This window comes from Triticum aestivum, chromosome 3B (genome assembly GCF_018294505.1).
Source record: "Triticum aestivum cultivar Chinese Spring chromosome 3B, IWGSC CS RefSeq v2.1, whole genome shotgun sequence".
NCBI lineage: Eukaryota > Viridiplantae > Streptophyta > Magnoliopsida > Poales > Poaceae > Triticum > Triticum aestivum.
Window position 1 is genome coordinate 28,103,905 of NC_057801.1, and position 7,982 is coordinate 28,111,886.

A 7,982-nucleotide genomic window follows, 5' to 3' on the forward strand; every position below is an offset into this window, starting at 1 on the left:
GTTTCCTAACCATAGACATGTGTTGTCATTTGATTAATGGGATCACATCATTAGAAGAATGATGTGATTGACATGACCCATTCCGTTAGCCTAGCACTTGATCGTTTAGTATACTGCTATTGCTTTCTTCATGACTTATACATGTTCCTGTAACTATGAGAAATATGCAACTCCCGTTTACCGGAGGAACACTTTGGGTACTACCAAACGTCACAACGTAACTGGGTGATTATAAAGGAGTACTACAGGTGTCTCCGAAGGTACATGTTGAGTTGGCGTATTTCGAGATTAGGTTTTGTCACTCCGATTGTCGGAGAGGTATCTCTGGGCCCTCTCGGTAATGCACATCATTATAAGCCTTGCAAGCAATGTGACCAAATGAGTTGGTTACGGGATGATGCATTACGGAACGAGTAAAGAGACTTGCCGGTAACGAGATTGAACTAGGTATTGGATACCGACGATCAAATCTCGGGCAAGTAACATACCGATGACAAAGGGAACAACGTATGTTGTTATGCGGTTTGACCGATAAAGATCTTCGTAGAATATGTAGGAACCAATATGGGCATCCAGGTCCCGCTATTGGTTATTGACTGAGAATGGTTCTAGGTCATGTCTACATAGTTCTCGAACCCGTAGGGTCCGCACGCTTAACGTTACGATGACAGTTTTATTATGAGTTTATAAGTTTTGATGTACCGAAGTTTGTTCGGAGTCCCGGATGTGATCACGGACATGATGAGGAGTCTCGAAATGGTCGAGACATAAAGATTGATATATTGGAAGCCTATGTTTGGACATCGGAAAGGTTCCGGGTGAAATCGGGATTTTACCGGAACACCAGGGGGTTACCGGAACCCTCCCGGGGGTTAATGGGCCTTAGTGGGCCATGAGGGAGAAGGGGAGGGCCGGCCAGGGCAGGCCGCGCGCCCCCTCCCCCCTAGTCCGAATAGGACAAGGAAGGGGGGGGGGGGCGGCGCCCTCCTTTCCTCTTTCCCCTCCCCCCCTTTCCTTCTCCACCAAGGCAAGAGGGGGGAGTCCTACTCCCGGTGGGAGTAGGACTCCTCCAGGCGCACCCCAAGGGGGCCGGCCGCACCTCCCCCTCCCTCCTTTATATACGGGGGCAGGGGGGCACCCCATAACACACAAGTTGATCTACGGATCGTTCCTTAGCCGTGTGCGGTGCCCCCCTCCACCATATTCCACCTCGGTCATATCGTTGCGGAGTTTAGCGAAGCCCTGCGCCGGTAGAGCATCATCATCGTCACCACGCCGTCGTGCTGACGGAACTCATCCCCGAAGCTTTGCTGGATCGGAGCCCGGGGATCGTCATCGAGCTGAACGTGTGCTGAACTCAGAGGTGCCGTACGTTCGGTGCTTGGATCGGTCGGATCGTGAAGACGTACGACTACATCATCCGTGTTGTCATAACGCTTCCGCTTACGGTCTACGAGGGTACGTGGACGGACACTCTCCCCTCTCGTTGCTATGCCATCACCATGATCTTGCGTGTACGTAGGATTTTTTTTGAAATTACTACGTTCCCCAACACTAACATTATTGAATCTCAGCCACAACAATCTCCAAGGTGACATACCTCAAATTATTACCCTTAAGCAACTCACTACTTTGGATCCTCATCAAATAAGCTTACATGGCAAATTCCGGATTCTTTGGGCCAATGTAATGGGTTAGTGAGTCTGCAAATAGATCAATACTTTATGTTGGGAAACATTCCAATAACTTTTGGCAACCTTTTCTCACTGAGCATGCTAAATCTTTCACACAACAACTTGCCAGGCACTATCCCGTTAGCTCTGAGAAAAGTAGAGTACCTCATCAATCTTGACTTTTCATATAATAATCTTGAAGGATAATTACCAAGGACTGGAGTATTCTGAAATGCTACAACTGTTTCAATTGAGGGTAATTGGGGGCTCTGTGATGCGATGGATTTTAGTATGCCCATGTGTTCTACTGTTTCTCGGAGGTCAAAGACACAATACTATTTGGTCAGAGCATTGATTCCATTATTTGGCTTCATATCACATGTAATGTTGGCTTACATTATATTCTTTGGGAAGAAGATGTCACGAACAACATACTCAATTTTTCTTTCTTCTGGTAAGAAATTCCCTAGAGTTGCCTACAATGATCTAGCTTGAACTACAGGGAAATTCTCAGAGGTTAAGAAGAAATGCAGATTGGCCAGGTAGGATATCATTTAATTTGCAGGGCCAAGGACCAAGGTGGGTTAGGGATCAAGAACTTAGAAGTTAAAAATAATTGTCTCTTAAGCAAATGGTTAATTAGATCACCTGTTGGGACTGAGGGAACTTGGGTACAAATTCTGCGTAATAAGTACCTACATTTCAAGACTTTGGCCCAGGTTACCGCTAGACCTAATGATTCACCGTTTTGGAAGGGGTTGATGAGGATGAAAGAAACCTTTTCTCATAGGGTGAAATTCATTATTGGCAATGGTAACACGACTAGATTCTGGGAAGATGCGTGGTTAGGAGACACACCCTTAGCCATTCAATATCCCACTTTGCATAATATTGTACAACGCAAGGAAGCCGATGTTGGTACAATATTACAATCGGTCCACCTTAATATCCAATTCAGGAGGTCTCTAGTGGGGGAGCGATGGAACACTTGGTTGCATTTGATCCGCAGGTTGATGGATGTTTAGCTTTCGGACCAACCAGATACCATTCATTGGAAACTATCTAGGAACGGTAGTTTCTCGGTGAAATCTATGTACTTGGACCTAATTGATTCCGAGCCAATCCCGAGGTCTCTCCACACACTACTAGGAAAAGGGCTATAGATGATATGGACACTAATGGCGCACCACACATGTGGTGCGCCACTACTATATACTAATGGCGCACCATGTGTTGGTGCACCATTAGTGTCCAAACACTAAATGGCGCACCACATCCACAGTGCGCAACTAGTAAATTTTTTTCAATTTTTTTTCAAAACTAGTAATGGCGCACCGTGTGTGTGGTGCGCCATTACTAGTTCAACTGGTAATGGCGCACCACTCCGACGGTGCGCCATTACTAACTTGCCCCAAAAATTCCACCGAATGCACCCCCTGACCGCCTTTTCAGTTTAAAAAAATAAAAGAAAATGATGAAAATGTCAAAAAAATAAAAGAAAATAAGTTTCCCATGTGATATGTGGTCTACTTGTTGGGAAAATTTACAAATATGAATTTCGACTTTATTTGCAAAATCTCTCTGAAATTTGTAAAATAGGCATAACTTTTGCATACGAACTTGGATTAAAAAGTTTTTTATATGAAAAATCATCTACTTGAAAAGTTACATCCGAATTTAACCAGGGGAACCCGTTAAAAATTTTCAAAATCCTCAAAAACCAAACAGAAAAAAGTTATGGGGCTGTTAAGATCTAGAGGGGAAAAAATGGAAAAAATTTCAAACTTACTAGTGGCGCACCGTTTGCTAGGTGCGCCACTAGTAACAGAAAAAAAATTAGTTTGGAATTTTTTTTTGGATTTTTTTTTCAAAAAATGATACATAATATGACCGAGAAGTTTGAAATATTTTTCAAAATTTCATCATACTCATGAACATGAACAAAGTCCTAGACATCAATAAGGTTTAATAGGATTGATATGATAGATATATCAACAAGTGTCTGTTATGTGAGGTGGTGCTGGGGTTGGATAGATCTGCGAAGTTAAGAATGCTCGGGCTGGAGTAGTGTGAGGATGGGTGACCTTCCGGGAAGTTTGACCACTTAGTGCGATTTGACTTGAGATTAAGCATATTAACCCGAAATTAAGCCATAGTGACCCAAGATTAAGAAAAAAAAATTAAAAAAACAAATTGAAAAAAATTGAAATATTTTTTTTGAAAAAATATTTGGAAAAAAATTGTTACTAATGGCGCACTTCTATGTGGTGAGCCATTACTAAGTTAGATAGTAATGGCGCATCATGTGATATACTAATGGCGCACTCCCTGGTGCGCCATTAGTATCTGGTATACCAGAGGTGCGTCATTAGTATAAAACTCTAATGACGTGATGCTAGTGGCGCACCTGTAGTGCGCCATTAGTAGGTAAAACAGGTGCGCCACTAGCAGGCCTTTTCCTAGTAGTGACATCTGGAAGATTAAAGTACCGTTTAGAATTAAAATCTTCATGTGGTTTGTACACAAAGGAGTGATATTAACAGAAGATAACTTGGTAAAGCGAAGATGGGTCGGTAGTTCCCGATGTTGTTTTTGTGATCATGATGAGACGATTCAACACCCCTTTCTAGATTGTCCGTTAGTCAAACTTCTTTGGCGTACTCTTCATATAGCCTTTAACATGAATCATCCTATTAGCATCAACACGTTATTTGTGATGTGGCTACATAGAGTGGATTTCAATATTGCGGGACATATTCGGATAGGGATGTGTGCACTATTTTTGGCTATATGGAACTGCAGAAATGATATGATCTTTAACCGGAAAAAAATTAACAACTTTTTGTAGGTTATCTTCAGAACCATTGTTTGGATCTATACGTGGTCGTTACTCACTCATGCGGACTCCAAGAAGCTTTTGATTACTGGCTGCAACCGGTGGGAGACGGTAGCTCGGGTTATTTTCAACCGATTTGGATGCCGAGCTAATGATAGTCATCGCAGCCTATTTTTTATCAGCCATGGCATCTTTTTATATTTTTTTCTCATTTCTGGGCTCTGTTTGTGAGCCAATACTGGACCTGAATTCTTGTTTCCATACTTTAATTCAATAAATAGGCAGCATGCATCACTCTGATGCAGTCAAAAAAAGAGAAGTTCTCAGAGTTAAACCTTATCGAAAGAGGAAGCTACGGTTTAGTGTACAGAGGCAAGTTAACACAATCTAAAATACAAGTGGCTATTAAGGTTTTTGGCCTTGATATGAAATGTGCAGACAAAAGTTCTGTAACAGAATGTGAGGTTTTGAGTATAAGTAGGCACCGGAACCTTGTGCCTATCCTAACTACATGTTCGACAGTTGACAATAAATGTGACGCTTTCAAGGCTCTAATCTACGAATTCATACCTAACAGGAATTTGGACTCATGGTTGCATAACAAATTTTCAATAGTTCTTAAAGATGTTTAATCTTAGTTCAAAGGGTAAACATAGTTACTAGTATAGCCGATGCATCGGCTTATTTACACAATGATTGTGAAAGGCAGATTGTACATTGTGATTTGAAGCCAACAAATATCCTTCTTGAGGGTGATATGAATGCTTATTTGGGAGACTTTGGCATTGCGAGCCTCATTGGACATCAAGCTTAGCTACCTCAACTAGGCTGAAGGGTACGATAGGTTACATAGCTCCAGGTATAACAGTCCCTACACTTCCATTTTTTGATTGCCATTTGTTATTTGCATTTAACAAATAAACTTAGAAACATATTAATTGCTACAATTTTATCTCCTGACAGAGTATGCTCAAAGCAGCCAGCCATCAATCTGCAGGGATGTTTACAAATTTGAAATAGTACTCTTAGAGATGCTCATTGGCAAAAGACCGACGGATCTTATGTTTGAGAATGAACTCAACATGGCCAACTTTGTGCAGAGGAACTATCCAGATAAGATACTACATATTATTGTTGCACGTCTCCATGGGGAATGCAAGCGCTATATACAGGTGAACATTGCAACAGAAAATGTTGCATATGGATGCTTGTTATCACCGATGGAAGTTGCTCTTTCTTGTACTCGTCTGATCCCAAGGGAACGCATGAACACGGAAAAGGCATTTTTCCCCTCTCGCTAGGGTTCTCTCCTCTCGGTGCCAGCCGCCGTTGAGAATACTTCCGCCACCGATCCCCCTCTCCCGCCCCGACGCTCGGGCCGATCTCGTGGCTCCTCCCCCGCGATCGCTCCCGGACTTGGTTAGGGTGGAGAGGAACCGTCCCTGTGCCGTCTCATCCTTCGGGTTTTCCTGGGGTTACGATGGCGACGCCGTCTTCATCACGCACGCAGGAGGAGAAGGAACTTGAGGAGATGATGGCTGAACTTGGGATTGCTGAGGAGGATTTGGATGATCTAGTGTTTGAAGATGTGATGCCGGATGCTGCAGCCAACCCCCGCTGGCTCGCGATTGGCAAAGTGCACACGTCCAAGGAGTATGGCGACTACTGGTTCTACAAGAACATGAGGAGTGCGTGGGATTTAGCGCAAACAGTAAAGTTCAGATCCTTGGGCGACAATCTATACACTATGCAATTTTCTTGTTTGGGAGATTGGATCAAGGTGATGGAGGGTGGTCCGTGGGCCTTTAGAGGGCAGCCGGTGGTGCTTGCGGTCTATGATGGATTCACAAAACCATCCATGATTGATTTGAACTGCTTTAAAATATGGATTCAGATACATGATCTGCCAGATGGATATGGACCCTTGGTTAAACCTTTGGCTGCGAAGGTGGGGGCTCTGTGTGACGATGAAGATGACCCTGGTGACTTTGCTGGTAATTTCTATAGGGCCAGGGTTACCTTGGATGTGAGAAAGCCTCTAAAAAACCATGTTTCAATTGTGAAAAAGATGAAAAGGCAGATTTTCAAGGTTAAGTATGAGCGCCTTCCAGATTGGTGTGCCGTTTGTGGGATGATTGGTCACTTATATACTGAGCATGGGGATGGTGTTCATGACCAAAAAGCTTTGGTTTTCAAAGAGCTGAGAGCAGGCTGGAGTATGAGGGGAGGAGGTAGAGGAGGGGGCCGAACCCAGGAATCTACTGAACACCCAGAAAAATCAACAGCTCCAAATGCTGCTATGGACCTAGATAAAGGGGCTGTGATTGAGATGCAGGAGTGGGAACAGAACAGAAAAAGGGGTGTTGCAAATCCCTCGGAACAAGCTCCTCTGAAAAATGATCTGTTGTTACCAGGGCCGGGGGCTGTTCCTGCAAGTCCGCCGCCCAAGCAAGACTTGAAGAGATCCAAGTCTAATAATGCATATAAGACCGTGGCCGGTTCTAATGTTCAGAAGAATGCTTCATCTTTGGCGGGCTCCATCGAGGAGCGCCGCCGGAATTAATGGATCTCATGAGCTGGAACTGCCGGGGAGGGGGGAATTCCCGGACAGTTCGTGAGCTAGCGACGCTAGTGCAGTCGCATTCCCCCAGGATGGTGTTTCTGTGCGAGACAAGACAAAAAGAAGATAAAATGAGAAGATTGAGAGGCCGGCTGGGCCTCAAAGGATTTACTAGTGTGGATAGCAACGGCCTGAGCGGGGGCCTTGCCCTTTTTTGGCACGAAAGTCTGATAATAGATATTATGGACAAGGACGATCGCTATATTGATGTGGCAGTTCGGTTACATGCTGACGCCGAACAGTGGAGAGTAACGTTTGTGTACGGGGAGCCGCGTGTTGAGAATCGTCTCCTAATGTGGCAGAAACTTCAATCCCTGTTCAACACCTCGGACCTTCCTTGGTTGGTTATTGGAGATTTTAACGAGTGTCTCTGGGAATTTGAACACCTCTCAGCAACACCAAGAGCTGAATCACAAATGTTGGCCTTTCGTGATGTGCTTGAGGTATGTCAACTAGTGGATATTGGTTTCTCAGGTGTACCGTTTACTTATGATAATAGGAGAAGCGGGACTGCAAACGTGCGTGTACGTTTGGATCGTGCTGTCGCCTCTAATGCTTGGCGCAATATGTTCGCTTTCTCCTCAGTGGCCCATGTGGTGTCTCCCTGTTCGGATCATGTGGTTCTTATCCTTAAGGGGACCCCGGACCCTGGGCCGAGCGCAGGAAGACGACACCAATATGAAATCTTTTGGGAGCGAAGTGGTGAGCTTCCCGAGTTGGTGCAGCAAGCATGGGAGTCGGTGGGAGCAATTGGGAACCTTGAACAGTTGCAGTCAGCCCTGAAGAAGACCATGTATACTTTGGGCATATGGAGTAGGAAAAAGTTTGGTAACATAACCCGCGAGCTAGCCAA

At 44.4% G+C, this 7,982-nt stretch overlaps 1 pseudogene; it reads left to right on the plus strand.

Annotated features, from left to right (window-relative positions):
- The first annotated feature begins 4,808 nt into the window (after positions 1-4,808).
- On the plus strand, positions 4,809-5,810 carry LOC123067206 (probable LRR receptor-like serine/threonine-protein kinase At3g47570; annotated as a pseudogene).
- The last annotated feature ends 2,172 nt before the right edge of the window (positions 5,811-7,982 follow it).